This window comes from Echiichthys vipera (assembly GCF_963691815.1).
Source record: "Echiichthys vipera genome assembly, chromosome: 10".
Taxonomy (NCBI): domain Eukaryota; kingdom Metazoa; phylum Chordata; class Actinopteri; order Perciformes; family Trachinidae; genus Echiichthys; species Echiichthys vipera.
This window is the reverse complement of record NC_139835.1, coordinates 20471284-20491645: the sequence shown is the minus strand read 5'-3', so window position 1 is coordinate 20491645 and position 20362 is coordinate 20471284. Positions and strand designations below refer to the sequence as shown.

Below are 20362 nucleotides of genomic sequence, written 5' to 3'. Positions count from 1 at the left end.
ATCCATGTTGAGCGTTAGCTCTCTCAGCTGTGTGTGGTTGTATTTATGCAATGTGTGACCTCTCTGGCTGAGGGTGTATTTACTTGCTTACAATTCAATTCAGTTCAATTTTATTTATAGTTCCAAATCAAAACAAAAGTTATCTCAGGTCACTTTACAGACTAGGTATAGACCACACTCTATGACTTATTTATGATGTACATAGACCCAACAATTCCCCTGTAGAGTACGATGGCAACGAAAACCTTCCACATAACAGGCAGAAAGTCAGACAGACCCAGCTCTGTGCAGGACGAACATCTGTCTGCACCGGTTAGGGAGGAAGAAAAGGAGAGAGAAAGACAGAAAAGACGGACAGATGGACAGAGAGAGACAAAGACAGACACAAAGACAGAGACAGACACACTTTCACTAACTACAATAATATCAATAGTAATGTGAATATGACTTATATGTTATGGCGGTTAATACAGCAGAATAGTAGAAACAAGCAGGGTACACACAAACACGAGTACGTGCTAGGGATGAACAATTGTATATTGGTACCAATAAATGATCGTCTGATAATGGGAAATTTATATTATCATATATTATTCCGATAATACAATTATATATAATTAATTAAATGATAATACAAAGCCAAATTGTTTTCACTGACTTAACAAGTGCAGCATAAACACCCTCCAGTACAGCGGGTGGCATACTGAGAATATATATGTCTGATTTGACAGGTTATGACAAAGCCTTTAAGCAAAATGCCCTATAAAAGCCAAAGTTTGTTTTTTGATGTACTTTATTACAGAACAAACAAATAAATTAACATTGAAGTGTTAGAACAGATTTATTGAATATTAAATCATTCATCTTTGCTTACTACATCCTAACCTTTCTTAATAAAAGCTATTAAGTGTATTTTTTTTCAGATGCTTCACACACACATATCTTAAACCCAGCAGCACAGAAGATCTATACAGTCACCACAGTTTCAAGAACATTGTGATGTCACAGTCACATCGTCATTTATCCTATTAGACATTTACGTGAAATGATCAATAAAGTTGGCGGTGGACTTCTACAGGTGCAAACACTCTCCGTCTGCACTTACATCCAGGGGACGACATTGAGATGGTGAAATCTTACAAGTACCTGGATGTTCACCTTAAAAATAAACTGGATTGGACAGACAAGCCCTCTTGTGGACCCTTTTTTAACTCTGTGGTGGCATCAGCCATCCTCTATGGTCTGCTGTGGCAGCCGCATCTTGACTGCTGACAGGCAGAGACTAAACAGACTGGTTAAGAAGGCCAGCTCTGTCCTGTGATGCCACCTCTGTCCGGTCAAGGTGGTGTGAGAAAGGAGAATGATGGCTGAGCTCTGGTCCCTGATGAACAGCCTGTCTCACTGCATGCAGGACCGGTTGCCGCATCCACTTTGTGTGTAGGAGAGATACCACAGGTTCTTGCTCCCTGCTGCAGTCAGACTTTCTAATCAACACTGCTCAAACTAGACTGTCATACCACAACTGACAATTCACTCATGCAATACCATTGTAGACCCAACTGTGCAATACCAAAATATCTTCTGTGCAATACCAAAATATCTTCTGTGCAATACTGTGTGTTTAAGCTGTCAGTCTATGTTTTATATTTAGTTTTTACAGTTTTTACTGTAGTGTCTTTTTAGTGGTTTGCTTCTTACTGTTTTCATATTAATTATATCTTGCTGTTTTACTGATGCTTTTATTTGCATTATACTCATTGCTGCTGTAAAACTGAAAATGTCCTCAATATGAGACCGATAAAGGATGATCTTATCTTATCTTAATCAGTATAGGAATTCTTGAGCTATGCACCAAATTTTGTTTTATCAGGTCACAGTGACCTTGGCATTGGACAGTTCATCCTTGAGTTCGAGAAAAGTGCTAGTGGTTGTGCCACATTTCAAGAAATTCCCTTCAGGAGTTCCTGAGATATCACAATCACAAGAATGGGACAGACAACTAAAAAAAACTTGATAGTTTCACATTTTTATGCCTCGCAGCGGTCAGGAGAACCTGGTAAGTAGCGGCTATCAGCTGGGGAAAAAAACCCTATATTGTGAATCCCTAGTACATGCACATATATACAATACCTAAGAATCAGAGAATATAATGTCAGTGTTTACAATGGACTGTAGTCAACTGTTTAAGCTGAGCTGGGATAAAATGAAGTGAGTGAATAATGCCGAGAGAAGCTTTCTTGCTTTGCAATGTGGAGACTGTGAGCCCTTCCTAGAAGCCAGAAAATGGAAGTGCATTGTGTGGGTTTATGCTACTGGAGTGCTTTGTCAAGATTGGCTATTCAAGCTCTTAAGGGATTGTCATTGTGAGGACTACAAATCAGAATGTTTGAGGTTTTTGCTTCTCCTCAAGACACCTGCTATGACTTAGCGTAGATGCAGGAAAGAAGCTTTATTACTGCAATCATTTGACGCAAGTACATACAGTACTACATACATCTATGTGTGTTTGAGTGCATGTGTGGATGTGTGAAAAGAAAAACTGAGATATGGGGATTGCAAGAACATAAAAACAGATACCACTAATGAAACAAACAGGGGAGAACAAAGACAGAAAGATCAGAGAAAAAAAGATAGAGGAGGCGGAGAGAAGAGGCTTGACATTTGGTTATTGGAGTTTAACAAGACACTCAAAGAAAGAAACAACAATAAAACAGAAGTGGCAGGAAAAAGAAAGTGAGTAATCAGGGTGGGTCAGACACAGCGGCGCTCTAATGAGATGCTGCTTTGTGGAAGTACATACAGTAAGTTCAGACACAATAAACAGTTTCTTGCAATAGTTTGAAGCAATCTTGAAAATACTGACAAGGTCTAACTGAATGTGCCCTCTAATCCACCATTACCTTGAGAGCTTGATAAACAGTCTAGCGGCAAGGGAGGCAAAAACGGTAGTCAGGGGAAGCAATAAAACTATCCGGCTGCTTTTTTTTTGTTTGTTGGTTGTATGATAAAATGACTAACATGGGAGTCTTAGTAGGCCTGTGTACAGGTGCTTTATTTATTTCAGGTTTAGGCTGAGCAGTTAGCCCCTGCTAATGGTTGTAACTGCTGGGTGATGATTCCTCAATGTTATAATACACTAACTGTCAGTGGAATCATATTTCGAGGATATGATTATTATTATTATCGTTTCACAAGCTGTAAAAACGAACCTGCCCACCAGCAGATTAGAAGTAACGGTAGACCAAAAACCTTTTTTTAGCCAAAGTGTTTAACAGAAGAACTGTAAGGCCAAAATATATGTATGAGGCTTCATCTGACGGATAACATCTTCTATTTTTCTGAAAATGTGCATGTTAAGCATATGACTGAAACAAAATCAAACTGAACCCATCCAAACACGGCACAGAAAGCTTAAGTTTGACCCTAAATACCCCAACCCGGGCGGTGGGTTATAAAAGGGGAAATAAATGTTTCTAATCACTTTAAACAAGATAAGTGAGTGAAGATTTAAAGATATAAAGAGGTAGGAGTATTTTTATGATTTATTGTCACTGAAATCAAGGTAATTAATCAGTTTGACCATTCTGCCATGTTGTGATATACAGTATATCCATATCAGAAAATATCCTTATTAATTGTATCTCAATAAAGATGTTAACCATACTTCCAAGCCCTTTGTCGAAGGGTCAATATCTCTAATAATAATAATAAGAATAAAGTTCAAATAAATTATCATTTTCATTACAAAAACATCACAAAAGTCTGATGCTCTTGAAAGACCTGGTGTTGCCAAGTTATCTCACTCTGAGTGAACAGCAGCCTCGCGTTGACATACTGTTACCACAACAACACACCTACGCTATGACCTGCCATTGCCATAGCAACAATCTCACATGATTCTGGGGGCCTCTGAGAACAGCCGGGAGTTACTAAAACAACTACACCCCCCCCCCCCCCCCCGACACTTCATCTTAAGTCCTTTGGGCCAATCAGATCCCTTCACATGGAGATATATCTGGGTGACAGGACCAATGAGATAGCACCAGCAAATGCAATCTCATCTCTCTTCCAAGGGTCAGACTGAGGTTGTAAACACACTGAGATCCTCCAATAGCATGACTGACCTCAATCTGGGAAGGATTAAGAACGGGATGAGATGGCATTCTCTGGCACACACACAAACACACACTCATATTTGTCGCTTGTAAGACATTGTATTGGCTTATTCTTTCCTTAAATATAACTGCTGTGGGCCTAATTAAAACCATTATGATACCCTTACAAGATGCATCTGGGGAAATTCTGCATTTTTCTTGCAGTAAATAAATCGTACAAAAAGACCATCCTGCTGCAGTAAATACTTACAAGCACATCAAATGTGTATCAACCCTCACTGAAAATAGCACTAACAAAAGCTCTTGTTTTAGTAGAATACACAAAAAAAACAGACACCAGTCAGCTGTTTAAGAGAAATAACTTAGCCTTTATAAATGACATAAAAGTACACATTTGTGATGATTTAAAAAATATATAGTTCCGGCTAAAGTAAGAATGAATAAAGTTGGGCTCTGTAGTTGTGCATAGCCACATTGTTGTGTGAACCCATGTCATTGTGGCATAGGGGAACCTAGAATTACCCTCTTGTGGTTATATGCCTGCGCCAACCAGTCAAGTTCCACCATCCACCATCCAAACTGTCCAGACATACATAATTTACAGTATGTCGTGAATACTTTGAAGGAATATAATAAAACCATATTAAGTGTATCTTTTGGAAGAACATAAGATTCTTTCAATCCCCACAGTTTCAAGATTAGTGTCACCAACTCAGTACCCAACCAAATGTCTCCCCTTCTGTTCCTCACTTATGGTGATGATTAATGGCCAGAAAAGCATTTTTGCTGAACATTATGATGGCACAGTGAAGTTAATCTTTGACCTGTGGGATATAAAATGTCAGACAGATAGGGGACAGCATTTCTGAGAGCAAATACCTGATATATTGTATATCTTTCGAGATGTATGTGTTCAATTTCCCTTACTAAACCCAGAAAACTGCCAGAGAAAGTGTATTGACATTGATGGGAATGCCTCCTCAGTGCAAATATATTCAAAACATTTAGCAGTGCATTTTAAAATATTTAAAACATTTAGCTCGGCCATTTTAATCAATTCCCATTGCAAAAAGCTGTGCATGTGTTTAATTCGAGTCAATGAACCAATCTTTATTACCATGACATAAATAAATGCATTTGATTTAAGGACTTTGAGGAACTTAAAGTAATTTTCCTCACTTGTATCAATTCATAGAGATTGAAACCTTGAAAATAGTAGTGATTAAAACATTTCTCACTGGTGAATAAGGTAATTTTTTGCATTTTGAAATGGAGGTTCTCGTTTGTGGTTGTGAAGAAAACATGTCTGTGTTATTCTGCTTCTTTGACTGACACAGAAGCTGTCTATCCTTTATAAATCTTTAAAACTACTCTCTTCCCGCTCTACCTCATCTGCAATTTTCACTTTCATCTCCCTCCATTCCTGATCTTCCACTACTCTCTCAGCCCTCTGAAATGAGCGACGGTTGTCATCCCTCAAGCTGGCCTTTTAAGTCCGGCCACACAGGGATAGAAGTACGGGGGACACAAGAACACAAAAAAACGAAGGAAAAGACATTTCGCAAAGACGACACAAGGAGAAAAATATGATAATTTATTAAGCCTGATCTGTACATTTTGCATGCGCCCAAACCTTACATCTCTCTGAAGTGTGTCCAATCCCTATTGAAGTTTCAGAAGCACAAACGATTCCTTACAGAGAAAAGGGAACAGCTATTCAACAACAACAACAACAGACAATCAAACAGCAGCGTTTGTTTGGTCATACTGTTTTCCACGTATGAGTGTTTGTGGGAACATGTCTTTCAAAGATGGAACAAAAAAACAGCAGATAGTGACGATCCATCCACCCTACACCTTGCGCTCTAATCATGGGAGAAGATGATGACAGGAGTAACAGGACAGATTCGCACTGCCCACCTAGATTGTACCACTGCTGCAAATGTTATGCTTGAAATAAGCACACGCTCTCTCCTTTGAGCAACACAAACAACACATGTATGCACCCACACAGATGTAATTCCATTGTGCTTGCGCATGTGAGCATTTATGTGCCTGTTTGGAAGCCTAAGTGTTAAATGCAAGGGTAAAAGCAGCAAGGTTCTGGCTTTGTTGTTTATTTTAACTGAGAGACTGATAGCTTAGCATCAGCTGGAAAAGTCAGTTTTTATGCCACTGGCATCTGGCCAATCAGAGTGAAGGACTAGATATTAAAAGATCTGTAATAATGGCAATATCCCCGAGGGAGCTTTCCTCTGACTTATATTCAAATTTGTTCATGCCTGCTTGCAAATACCGCAGAAAACTCTATGTTGAGGCAGTCAACAAAAACTCCTTTTAGTTCTGGTTGGCTGACCCCTACTAGCTACTCTACATGGTCAAAAGTATGTGGACACCCATACTGTATCTGATTCTTATACATCCTATTCCACACAGGCGTTAGTGTGCTTCCATAACATCCTCTGTTCTGCTGGGAAGAATTTCCACAAGATTTTGTGCTGTAGGGATTTGCTCCAATTTATCCACAAAAAGCATTGAGGTTGGGCACGGGTGTTGTGAGATAAGGCACAGCTTACAGTCAACGTTACTTCCCAAAGATATTTTATGGGGTTGAGGTTAGGGGGTTAGTGCGGACCAGTCAAGCTCTTTCACACCAAAGCCAAAAACCCTTGGGCTGCATTCAGATTGACTTTGTTAAGTCACAGCTGCTCACACTGCTCACACTGCTGGACTGGGAGCATGCATAGGTGCCAACATAGCTCTGGCAAACAAATGCAGGGTCATCCAGCAAAAAGAAGAAGAAGAAGAATTCCTTTATTGATCCCGCAAGGGGAAATTACATTTTTTCACTTATTATTCAGGTTACACACACACGAGCCCGAAATACACACATGCACACAAACAGGACCTATATACATGCAATTAATGGAGAGATGTCAGAGCAAGGGGGCTGCCAATGGATCGGCACCCTGAGCAGTTGGGGGTTCGGTGCCTTGCTCAACAGCACCTGGGCAGTCCCCAGGAGATAAACTGGCACCTCTCTAGCCACCAGTCAACACTCCATTCATGGTCCACTCAGGGACTTGAACCGGCGACCCTACCGGTTCCGAGCTGAGTCACCTGTGGACTGAGCTACTGCCACCCCAAAGGTAGGACTACGCTCAACTTCTCCGGCAACCATCCGACAATGCGATGCATTGGCTAGTCATGTACATGCACGCTCAATTATTCCCAATGAGTAACTGTTGTGCCAACTTTCCAGAGTTGTAAAATCATGTCTGTTAGTTTGACAGATCCTTGTGCAGTGTTTTGGTGTCCTTTAGACACATGCATCTATTATCCAACTGGACTTCCTGAAGCATATTTGATTGTCTCCATGGTAGCTTGAACAACATATCCCAACCATCGCAGCCCCCTCTATTGTTTAAATATGGGTCTGCTTTCTGTCTAAATTACTGCTTCCTTTTGGGCCTTGCTTTCTACACGAGGGCATTGTCAAGTTGCCTTAACTGTTTTCAAAAACTTGAAAAAGCACATTATTACATCCTGTAATTATTATGGCATAATTTAAAAAAAAGAGCCTCTGGTCCAAATCCATGAATAAGTATATGGGCGGGGTGACCACATACTTTTGGCCATGATATATTCACAGTCCTATTGCCTAGCACTGCAGATGTTCAGCCACAACTGACATGGTTACTGTTTGTCAGTGTGTAATGGCCCTGTGTTTGTGTGTGTGTTGCTGCAAAGCAAATGGCCATTTGGCAAAAGCCAGCAGGGTAATTATTGTTAATTACTTGTGAAACTGAGAGCACTGCTGAGAGGAAAACAGAGCGAGTGGGCGATCTTCAGCTCCACTTCATGTGAGTTCAGCCTCATCACTAAGCAGCCGTCACTTACTGACCCAGGATGCCTGGAACACATGCGGGTATGTTGGGTCAGGAAGTAATAGAAAGAGAGATAAATAAAGAAACTGTGCCTACACCTGTCTTTTTTCATACTTATTATACATTATCCTGCCCATTCACATCCTCCACTCCTTTGTTCTTGTCTGTGAGAGCTGTTGATGAGTCAGAATGAGGGGTGAAGTGCTTCAAACTGGGAAACGGGGAGAGAGGAAAGTGAAGTAGGAGGAAGAACAACAAGGTGAGGATGAAGACGCAAAGGAAAGGGAGCCAAAAAACAGAGCTGAAGAACAAAAAAAACAGTGCTCTTTTGCTTGATGTATCCCACGACCCAACACATGCACACTAACTCTTCACGATTTATCGGCAGGAAGTGCAAAAACTACATCCTATAGATTATAATGACTCAGTTAGTAGCCTGTACTAGTCACTCTTACTTCAATACCCTAAATGTATTTTACACACTAACACAAATCTGCCAAACAACACAGCGCAAGCACTTTCTCAGGGGACTGAAAAATCAACCAGGTCTTCAAACAGAACACCACAAACAACCAGAAAAGCAAACTCTTATGAACTGAGGTCTACACACCATCCCCAAGAGCCTGAACTGATAATAAGGACAGGATATGGTGTAAAAACTAGAAAAAAAGGGCAGAGTAAGGATCACACCCTGGAGCCTGAAAGGAGACATGTGGGAGCCCTCTTAAACAGAGAAGAAAAGGGTGAGTGGAAAAAGATGAGAGTTGATGTCTGCGGTGAGGGATCTAGCTCCACAGCGGGGAGTGCATCCATAATAGAACACACACACACACACACACACGCACACCGCACGCACACGCACGCACGCACGCACATACACACGATCAGATGAGCCCGGCACCTCATTGAGTCTCAGATACAGAACACCGCTCTTTTCATCTGTCTCCTGTGTTTTTGCATATTTATGTGTTATGTAATACAGGCTGTTGTGTGTTGTATGGACCCAAGGAAACAGTTACGCGTTTACTAAGTTCTGATGTCAAAATATTGCTCATTAAAACAACATTCTCTTTTTTACCACAATGTACAGTTTCCATTGACTCAAAACATTGTCTCAGGAAAGCTCTGGCCACATAATAAACTAGTGACGATCATAGAAAATTATCCAGTAAAGAAAAAAAGCATTAAACTAAACTACTGAAACTGTACTTTTAGAATCCTCATGAAATATTAACCGTTTAAACCTCGCAGCCCCTTAGTTTATTTTGCTACTCCTGTCACGATTTTTTAGCCTGGAAACCGGACAAATCTGCTCATTTAATTTTCTCTACACGTACGTTTGACCCCCCCCCCCCTCTCCAGTTCGGACAGATTTCCAGCCAATCAGAACCTTTTATCTCCTGTGGGGCGGGTTTGGGATGAAGACTAACAGAGTAGCGTCCAGCTTGAACGTAGTTGATCAAATATTAATCTAGATTCTGTTACAGTATTGCTCATTTCTAGCCAAAAAACTTTTAAGAAACCCATTTCAGTGTACTTCTTAGCCGTAATTTGACATAGTTTGTGAGCCTGGTACCAATGCCTGGCTAAAAACTTTTATTCCTGCATGGCACAGCCTACAGTGAGAACGGTGGTTGATACACCTCCCAAAATGCTTGATTATTAAAACAATGGGTCCTTAATTTCATAAGGACGAAGACTAAAGCATCCTTCTCATGTCACCTTTCTCTAATGGTTTTGGTTTAGGGAGTGCTACAAAAAAAACAAAAAAACACCATTGTTTCAAACTCTTTAAATGCAGTGCATCGCTCCGGACAAAAAATCCAAAGCTTGAGAGGCCTGCCGTGCCTTGTGATGGTTGCTAAGCTATGACTCGACAAGAAGAGCTTAAGCAAAATGCTGGTTATGGTAACAACAAAAAAAATAGCCATTTATGAAAAAAAAACAACGTAATTACTTAACATTTTAATTGTATTCCATATATTAGTTTTCATGGTAAGAGTGTTGATAGTTCCTTTGGACGTGACTATTTAATGAGCAAAGAAACAGCATATTCATCGGTCTGTATGTGAATGGAAGTGTGGACTCCCTTGCAATTATTATTCGCTAAAAGCTTTCAGTTTGTACAGTTGGCCGATATTTGTCTTTGACACAGCTAAGGTCTTGGTCAGAGGCAACATTTATTTTCACATTGCTGTTAGGCAAGTAAATATTTTATTCAACACATCACATTCATCTACTTTGCAACAAGAGATTTTCAGCATCACAGCATCATCTCTGCATCTGCACTGCAGAATGTAGGACTTGGATGACGTAAATTCTTCAGTCATAAATAGACAGAATTCCTTCGAATAATCAGTTCGGTAAGACTAAGTTTAGTCTTAGATATTGCTTTGATTTTTCTCGAATGTTAGGTTTCCTCTGCAGATGAATGCAGACATCCACATGTTGAAATTGTGTGCTTATTAAAGGGCTGTAGCAGTTTTTATTTCAGCTTGTGCCTCTTTTTCTCTTTCCCCTCACATTTCCTGTGCGTGTTCACTGCCATATGAAGGTAAGCACACAAAAAAGACCAAAGCACGTCTGTGAATAATGAGAGTCATGACAGAGATGTAACTTTCTTCTCACAATAATTACTAAGTAGCTCAATCATTGTAGAAACAATCACCACACAAACAGGAAAAATAGAGTTTTCTACATTTGCTGTAATCTGTAAGCATATGATTGGGTCAAAAGCTGAAGTTTTCCTCTCTGAGTTGAGTGTGTGCAGTAAAAATGGGCTCCTTATACATAATGGATGCTTTATTATCTGGATCACAGACTGGGGTTAATCATATAACCCCATAGCGTAAACTGCTTGATTTTTAAACAAATTTAAACAACATTTTCTATTATTTGCTTTTTAAATGAGGCACTATGAGTGGAATATCTCATACTATCCGGTCTGATCATAGAGACTTCCTCACAGTCCTATCATAACACACCACATCCAATCTTCTAAAAATGTGATGGGAGATAAAACAGAAAAGGTGGTGGGGGGTATAGGATATTGGTGATCTTCCAGATGCTGTTATGAGATTTTCAGTTAGGAACTGTGAGGTCCCCTGCTAATGGAACATCACTCTGAGTGGGTGTGGGTGTGCTATAACACAGAGGTCACAATAGCTGAAAGGAAAAGGCCTCTCCATTTAATAAAGGGGTCTCTGAAGCATTCTTCCCTTTCTCCTTACATTCTTCTTCAGGCTCTGTGTCATATTTCTTCTGACAATTTTCTTCTCACTCGAGCTACCATCTATGCAATCCTGTCTTTATCCACACCGCCCCCACCCCTCTCCACCACATTATCTGGTGAGCTTCTTCTTCGTTAGACAAGTTGCTTGTCAGCACCCAATTATCGCTTTTTCTCAGCATCCTTCCTCCTCCAGCTCATCCTCTTCATGACTGTCTTAGAACACAGGCTGGCATGTTTTATCAAGTGCTGATCACACTCCAGCCATCTACATGTCAGTCAGACAATTACCCTATTGAAAGGTCGTTTCTTTATCCTAGGGGGTCATGAAACTAGTAAAGGGAGCAACATCTGCTATGAGTGTGAGAGGGAGAGTGAAACAGAACTTGGCCCCTGTGGCTATTACAGCTCATTATACCTAAAGGGAAGAGAGGCACATCAAATCCGGGTAGTCTCTCTCTAGCATCCAAACACAGTCAGTCAAGCCTGGGGGAGGGCGCGCACACACACACACACACACACACAGACACACACACAGACACACACACACACAGACACAGACACAGACACAGACACAGACACAGACACACACACACACACACACACACACACACACACACACACACACACACACACACACACACACACACACACACACACACACACACACACACACACACACACACACACACACACACACACACACACACACACACACACACACACACACACACACACACACACACACACACACACACACACACACACACACACACACACACACACACACACACACACACACACACACACACACACACACACACACACACAGTGACTGAGGTGCTCCCCTGTGCTAACCCAAACATTTCCTCTAGACCTGTGACTTAGCTGTACTGGGTCACTGAATCACACACAGTCCTCAGGGGTGCGCTGCTTATTAACATTATTTTTGTGAAGGAACGTATAGTACATTGGGTTAATATTAACAACAGATAACATAACAGAATTTTGGTGCAGGGCCATATTAAGATTAGAGGAGAGATTATTATATATTTCTGTGTAAACATATTATTTTGTTTGCCAACAGCAGACCTACTATGCTGCATAACTTGTTTAGAGACCAACAGAGGTGAAGGTTTGGTAGATAGACTTGGTAGATAGATTCTGTATGGTTTTGAAAGTCGGATACAATTGGGCTGTGAAATCTGATGTTACACTCTTTCAAAATACGTTTTCCCAGTCCAAGTGCTCCGTCGGACAAAAAAGACAGCAACGGCCGAACCTGTGAACCAATAAGATGACTTCTTTCTTCAGTAAAAAGATAGGAAAGTGGTAAAATGACAATTACGCTGTTATTTTACTCAGATGTATTCAAACGGGGCACACAGCAATGTGCCATTGTAGAAGCACGAGGCTTGGGCCCAGAAATAGTACTTTGGAAGGGCGTTACATCATGACTTAGGAAAGGGTGAGTAGATAATGCATTGTTCTGCAATTTGGAGCTTTTAAGCTAACATGAAGATTCACATTTAGAAACACTTGGATTTGTTTTTTTGTCTTTCTCTTTTGGTCTGAATATACCTGTATTCACAGCAAAAACTCAAGTTTAGCACGTCTCTTTAAGCCCGCCTCCAGAAAAAGCCAAGTCTGCCCTGATTGATCAGTGTTTCCCAGTCTTCCGCATCCGTGCTCTCTGCATCTCTGCACCGTCTGCACCATCACTGTAGCTGGGAAAAGACTGTAGTGACATTTTCCACCTATATATAGTATAGTTGTGACATCACAACTGTAAAGAAGTTCTGCCATCTCGTTTAAAAAGCACAGTTTCTGAATACTGGCTGTGTGAATTTGGAATGAGTGTTTGATACTTCCAGAGGATTTATATAGCATCTTGGCCTGCTTTATAATGAAAAAAGATGAAAATATCACATTTCATTATAAGCAACCTTCAAAAGAAAATAAAAATACAAATAAATAGACAACATCTTAAGCACTTCTCGGTTATATTTAGTTTTAATGGACTTGTATGAATGCTTCCAGGTTTTCTCACTGGGCGGCACAAGCACAAGAGGCAGAGGTATAACAAAAGGAGAAAGTGGGAGAAGAAAAGAAAGGTGGGCAGCGAGTGAAGGAGGGGGCTCTGTTATTCTAGCAGGAGAATGGTGACGTAGAGTTAAAAGGCTGAATGTTGCGATAAGAGGAGGGATCCGTGGTGAGAAGAAGCTTTCAAATATGAGACGATGTTTACACAAAGGCAGAAGCGGAGGATTTAACACTAACTAAGGCGCACGCAAACATACGCAGACGCACGCCCGTAAACACAATATGACACAACCTCTCACTGAGGCCCAGCCAAGAAATGAGCCTGAGTGAGTGTGTTGGGAAGATGGAGAGTAAGCGGGAGATTATAAGGCAAGGCGTGAGAGGAGGGGTAGTCTGAAGAGAGGTGGGAGTATGAAAGACAAATCTTCCTAAGAGCATTTGAGAAGAGCTGTGTGCAAAGCTATCGTTGACTGAAATCCTTTAGAGCATCAAAGATTTACTCATCATGCCTAAACACATGGAATATTCCTTATACCCCCCCCCCCATTCCACTCTCTTTTCTTTTCCTACATTTCTCATCTCCACCAGCTTCACACAATTTTTCTATCGTTTCATCTGTCATACGCCTTTTTCAGCGTTTTACGTCTTCCGTCTGCTGCTCGTGTATCCAAATAACATGAATAACAGCAAAAACCCAAGAAGAGAGGAATACATATAGACGCCACCCCTGTGAATGTCTGTTTGTCTTCTCCAATCACTGCTGTCCGGGAGGTGGTTCGCACATGTGTGGGCTTTTGCTCTGTCTGCAAACATCAGCACAAACATACACCCCAGAGACATTACCCCACACACACTATAACCTGTCAACCTACTGTACAGGCACACATGAATGCACACAGGCGCACACAAACACACCACATGCAATCATTTGCACGCACACACACGCGCGCACGCACAAACACACCTTCCCACTTGTACACCATAAACAGCATTTATCAAATATATTATGAATCTAATATCACTGGAGGTGCTAGTATTAAAACTAATAAGCTGCATCCCTGTGCTGCACTTACAGTCCCTCCGCCTCTTTTTCCTCTTCTATACCCCTTACAGGAGCTCACACCATCTCCCTTCATATCTCCATCCGTCGCCCCAGCCCCAGATGGTAAAGCACTGTGACCAATTAAAGACTTCCCTGAGGATAGAACCAGTTATAGCCCAAGCCATCTGACCATTTCTGTGTGTGTGTGTGTGTGTGTGTGTGTGTGTGTGTGTGTGTGTGTGTGTGTGTGTGTGCAAACCTTACAAAACATATCACTATGTTTTAATCACTGTACAAAGACTTGTCTTCTGGCCAATGCCACACAACTTCTTTGCTAAAAAAAGGTACATTGGCATACGATTCCAGGACTACTGTCATATCTAAAGCCTTTTGTCGTATACATAAACACACAATGACAAGATCTAGAGTACCACTTTGGTAGGGCACATTGCATCACGGCTGGGGTTGAGTGGAGCAGAGTGTGGAAGCTGGCCAGAGGTGCAGAGTATTAGCAGGTGTGCGTGTGCTGTGTCGGTAAATGCAAAACAGTGTCTTTGAGGGAGAGAGACACAAACAAATGGAGTGTAGCTAAGGGAGGTGGGCAGCACTCAATCGCCAGGCACCCATCCAGCAGGGCAGCAGATGAGGGAGCAACTGTCTGTCTGAGCTGCCAGCACTGAGGGGAATTAGGCATATGCCCACCACACACACACACACACACACACACACGCACGCACGCACGCACGCACGCACGCACGCACGCACGCACGCACGCACGCACGCACGCACGCACGCACGCACGCACGCACGCACGCACGCACGCACGCACGCACGCACGCACGCACGCACGCACGCACACACACACGCACGCGCGTACGGGGTCACATGTGGCAACATATGTCTGCTTTCTACCCCTCCGTTAAGCGAGGGACTGGTTATGCCTCTGTTTGTTTGTGTGTGCACAATGTGTGTGTCTATACACAAAGTTAAAAGTCCTTTCTAAAGCTTTTAGATATTTGCGAGTGTGTGTTTGTGTGTATTACCATACTTCTGATTTTAGATAGTGTGTCCCTGAGACAGAACTTGAGGGCCATCAGCTTGCTTGCCTTGTTTCTGCTGCAGGCTTCTCCACTTTTCATTTTCACTTCGACACCACCTGAAGACAGCCTGCGGCCAGCTCTGCAGCCCACGACTCAAATCCATCATACGTCTTTGACTAAAGCTCTGTTTCTCATTGCAACTACTGAGACGATTATAAGCATGCTAGTGAGGTGGGTGTGATGCTAATCTTTGAACTGGTATCAGCAGTCCTAACTGACAGGCCCATGCTAAGAAAGGGAAGAGGAGGTGACTTCTCTAAAGTAACTCTGCCGGATTACAACAAGCAACCTTGGGGCCCAAAAACTGCAGTTGCCTGAATGGCCACTTGAGGCTAGCTCAAAAAGTGGGTCAATCCCCATAGACTCCCATGACTCCCAAAAATGTCCAACTTTAAAAGGTAGATATAAACATGCCCACCTCGGCTCCACCATCATTCCACCTCTTTGTCTCTTTTTGGATTAGCTAGGGAGAGTCATGCACTGCCAAGATGATGGCTGGAGCCGTCCACATTGAGCTTCACTATGGCTCTTCAGAAACCTATGGGTGACATCAGGGAGACTACATCTATGTTTAATACAGTCTATGGATAAAACGTATAGCTGTTGAACCTCTGACCACATCCATCAGGTTTGTTTTACTGTAAGGGTGCGTTCCATAACCCCACCTGCACATTGTTAGTTTGAGATGAATGGCTGTGGTTTTCCACTTCATTTTAATGTGGCACACAAAGCTGTCACTGCAAGTAACCAAAATACCAACAGCATCATAAACAACACAAACTAATAGACACATAACTTTGCCTAGTTGTGGCTAAATCCAAATAAAGAAAGGAAGTGAAATGTCCCTTCCAACTCAAAGAAGCTGTAAAGAGATAATATTCAGGTTTACTGCAGCATTTTCATGGTATACTGTTGTTTGATTATCATTCGGTAGAAATTCAGCATCATACCTGCTGCCTTAAACATACCCACTCCTTGTTTAATAGGGTTTCCCTGCCCTTGCTGCTATGCAACAATCAGCATGCTGGCACGGTCAAATGGAGTGCAGCTTATGTGCTTGTGACCACAGCTGCGCTGCACAAACAGATACAACTCTGCCAACCACTAGTTGGCATTGCGAAAAAATTATTTGCCTGGGTGCACTCTTTTACAATGCCAATTCTCTCTGCGCACAAAATACAGCACTGAAAAGAGTGTAGGTGTCAGAAACCTGCCTTGAGTGAGGGTATGAGTGCCAATTTCTGTGCATGTTCTTGTACAAATTAATGTGAATTAATTGATTCTGATGCCTACATGTAGTTGTGTCTGTGTCAAAAGGGGTTATCAGATGTACAGCTTGAACCAGGAAAAACCTCCTGTCCCCTTTGTGCTCAGATAAGGCTTCAAAGCAGCCGCCAACATCAAACAACACAGCAGCGCAAGTGTCCTGGACCACACTCATAACCATAAGTCCTGGAGGCTATTATTCTGCAAGCTCCACTCTTTACTAGCACACATTTTAACGACACGAACACAAACACTCTTTAGCACATTCATTCACATCCATATTCATGCTGAATTCATATTCAAACACTGGCTGTGTTCTCTTAATCTCACAGAGAAGAGGAAGCAGGCCCCTGAGGGTTAGCGCTTAGCTAAGCTAATCAAATCAACTACAGGAACAGTTGCACAGCTTTAGCCCATTATATAAACATTAATAAACATATACACCCAACACATGCAGGCACACACGCACACACATAGTTGTTAGCACATTAAATTCGTTCTCATTAGCCTAGCTCTGTAGCGTGGGCGATGAGCTAAATACAGAGCATCTCTGACATCATTTATATTTTCATAAGGGTAACCACCAAAATTTGCAAGGCAGTGTATGCTTGAAAGTGTGTCTGTGGGCTACGAGAACATTTAGATTCATGTTTAATAGAAGCAGCTTCCTAATTACCCGGCCATACTCCTTAGCAGCAATATTTTGGGCAAGAGGCAGGGGTAAAAAACAATGCAGCCTCATCAATAGGTCTTTACTACGTTCCTTGTATCCAAGACCTGATCCAAATCCTGAGTTGGGCCAGGTCCAAATTCTATCCGGTCTTTTTTGAAATGTATTTAATGAGGTCAGGTACGTTGGCAGATAGTCCGCCAGTTCTGTGAAAACTCATCACTTAGGTCCTTTTTGACTTTGGCAATGTACACACAGTTAATCTGTTCAATATCCAAATCGCCTTCTACTTGAATGTGTTTGTTCAGTGTTTCTAAGTCACTGCAAGTGACAGGCAGATGGCAAGACCGGAGAGCCCCCCCTATAGAGTATCAGTGTATCTAGTGTGAGGGAGCCAGATGTGATTTTGACAGTCTTTGTTGAGATTAAACATCGGAGGACGAATTAAAAATGTAGCTGCTCCTCCAAAACGCATCAGTTTTAATTTGATTACAATTTCTTGTTTGATTTACTGCCCCAAACTTTGAATACAGCCTATATGAGGCCCTATGAGGATTCCTACTCATATTTAAGCCAAAACCCACTACGGTTGTCCCCAAACTACACATGTACAGTGTAGTATGGCATGTCCTATGAGACTACAAAGTATCAAGGTCTCTGGCTGTTCAACAGCACTGTTTTATTCACAGTGATGCATGTTCTGTTCAGCAGTTGTATTGTCTACCACGGTGATCCGCTGGGTTTTTAAAGCCCTTTTCAGTGATATTCAGTAGAAAGGATGCCTTCCAATGGGAGCACAACAGCACTGTCTCTCTCCGACTCAATTATGGACGCGACATCTGTCTTGACTGACAGCTCGCTACACTGCGTGACTGCGACTGTGTTTGTGTTTCTGTGAGTGTGAATGTGTGTGTGTTTCTATGGTTGGTCCGATTGGCAGTAATATTGTTGAGCAGGAGGCCCTCTGCGCTAAAGTAGATGAGATGTGTAGAAGGAAATGGCAAACCAGACATAGTGATAAAAATCTCTTTCCATTTGGAGTCCTGCCTGGCCTGCAGCTTAGAACACACACACACACACACACACACACACACACACACACACACACACACACACACACACACACACACACACACACACACACACACACACACACACACACACACACACACACACACACACACACACACACACACACACACACACACACACACACACACACACACACACACACACACACACACACACACACACACACACACACACACACACACACACACACACACACACACACACACACACACACACACACACACACACACACACACACACACACACACACACACACACACACACACACACACACACACACACACACACGAATGTGATAGTAAATGAAACTGAGAGGTGATGGTAAGGGCAGAGAGGAGGAGCGGAGAGCGCTGGAATGCTAAAATGCAACAATCACATACAGGCTTCTGCTCTCAATCAATAGACTACAAACAGACATTGAAATTCAACTCCCCTTGTCTAATTCATCTACATTTCTCTCCTTTATATTCCTTTAGACTATAAACTTTCTTTGTCAACACAAGGCTTCACCCATATTTTTGCCTGCTCTAAAAAGAGAGTTTCATCTTTGTCCTTCCCATCCTCCCTCCTCTATCATCCACAATCGTATGCTATGCACTTCAATCACCCTCGTGCCTTTCACCTGTGATAAAGCTCAAAGAGTGGCCGTATTGACAAACCCATATACCTGCATGACCAACGCCAGCTGGGGGCCGAGGCGAGGGATCAGCCTGAATCGACTCTGTGGCTTTGGATTGATGGAGCGAGCAGGATTGAGATGATGAGAGAGAGTGGAGGGGAAGGACGTAGGGGGGGGTGGGGTCCCGGTGACAACCGGTGTAAAAGACGGACTCTGAGATTACATCTCCACATTCGGTCTATCTCATTAAGTGAAGTAGAGGAGCGCTACTTGGCAGTGCCAGCTCCCTTGTGAATAGAAAGGCAGGGGAGAGACACAAATTAGACACACACACATACACACACACAAAGCTGAGCTCAGCAAAAGCCTGATTCAGCCACTCTTACTCTAAATGTATGTTTAGCAGTGCACATAAGAAAATTCAACAGTCCTGTCCTTTGCCCCATTTGCAAACACTCACGTACAGAAACAAACACACGCATTTTGACCTTGGGTAGGCACTGCGTCATAGATTACAGTAGGGCCACAGTTTCATCAGGTCAACAAACTGCTTTTCTTCACAGAAATTTTCTTCACAGAAAATTTAGGCAATAAATATAATGACAATGAAAAGTGTGACTAAAGCAATGTGGTATTTTGCTGTGGTATGTTGTGAAAATGATTCCCTGAAACAGTTTCCTTCTTCCTTAATTGAAATTCCTAGGTCTCATCTCTAGCCTCTTCCTTCAGGTTTCCTTCTTTCTCAGTCTCTTCTATTTGTGTTGGCTAATTGCATTTAGAACGTGTATGGCGGTTTGTAACTGCATTAACCTTTGGAGTCACATCAGGCAGAGACTATTTAAAACGCAACCCTATAGCTCCAGTTGTATTGTGGGTAATGCCTCGGGGAGGTGTAACCAATCAGATTGGAGTCGAGAGGAAGAGCTCATCATTTATTGGTCACACACTCTATTCAGCATCGCCCCACTACCCATTTCCAATACTGCCACTTCTGTCCCCATTCCTCTCATTCTCAATTTCCTCATCTCTGCCTTTGCGCACCATCCATCTCACTTCCTTTTTTTCAAATCCGCTCGCTGCCAAACTTGATTTTTTTCTAGTGTCACATATCTGAAGATGAACGTTATCTTCCTTTTTCTTGTCCGGTGGCTGTGAATAACAGAGAGAAGCCAGAATGCTTCAGTTTGAAAATGCACCAAGGCTTTGGTTCTCCAGTCCAATTACTATATTACTACATGACTGGGAATGAATGACTCATGCCAAATGCGGAGGCTAGAATCTGTATATCTGCCAGTATGG

The 20362-nt window shown here is 42.1% G+C and overlaps 1 protein-coding gene across 1 annotated transcript in view; it reads right to left on the bottom strand.

Annotated features, from left to right (window-relative positions):
- igsf3 (immunoglobulin superfamily, member 3) overlaps positions 1-20362 on the bottom strand; it is a 68074-nt gene that overhangs the window by 26691 nt on the left and 21021 nt on the right. The window lies entirely within an intron of this gene.